A 958-nucleotide genomic window follows, 5' to 3' on the forward strand; every position below is an offset into this window, starting at 1 on the left:
TAGTGATGTATTATTTTTAAGTATGCAGTTAATATGTTTGTAGTTATTTAAAATTTATATTGAGAAAAATGTATTTTCACTCTTGCTGTAGACGAGCATCTACATAACACTGTTAAATCGATTGTTGTTTTATATCAAACAACTTTTATAATACTTATTTTTTTATAATATTTTATAAATTTTAAGGAATAAGACAAAAAATATATTATAGGTATTGAAGGGGGGTCTATGAGAGGAGCGGTGGTATAAAAGGGGAACAAGAATGTGATTCAATTCTATTTAATTAAAATATGTTTTTAAATGTTAACAAATTCAGATAAATTGAATTCATGTAACTTTTCTGATAATGTAATAAAAGTTAAAAAAAATAAAAAATAAAAAACGACAAAAAAAAAGGATAATAGATGGAAAACACCAACACAAGGAGGGAAACTACACCCTAGAAAGTAGTCTTTCAACACACCCAAAAGAAGATAGCCACATAAACATAATTCCACCTCTAACAACAAAAATAACAGTTAGCAACATTCACTTTTCCTTAATATCTCTTAACATTAGTGACCTCAATTCCCTCAAAAAGACATAGACTAACAGACTGGATATGTAAACAGGACCCAGCATTTTTCTGCATACAGGAAACACCTGAGGCACCTCAGTGTGAAAGACAGCCACTACTCACTAAAAGGATGGAAAACAATTTCTAAGCAAATGGCCCCAAGTAGCAAGCTGGAGTAGCCAGAAGAAGATAGATTCTTTTGCTTTAGGGTAAAATGTTCTATAAATATCTGATAGATCCATTTGGTTCATAACTTCTGTTAGTTTCACTGTGTCTCTGTTTATTTTATGTTTCCATGATCTGTCCATTGCTGAGAGTGGGGTGTTGATGTCTTCCACTACTATTGTGTGCTGTGTAATGTGTGCTTTGAGCTTTAGTAAAGTTTCTTTTATGAACGTAGGT

This window comes from Mastomys coucha, chromosome X (assembly GCF_008632895.1).
Source record: "Mastomys coucha isolate ucsf_1 chromosome X, UCSF_Mcou_1, whole genome shotgun sequence".
Classification (NCBI taxonomy): Eukaryota; Metazoa; Chordata; class Mammalia; order Rodentia; family Muridae; genus Mastomys; species Mastomys coucha.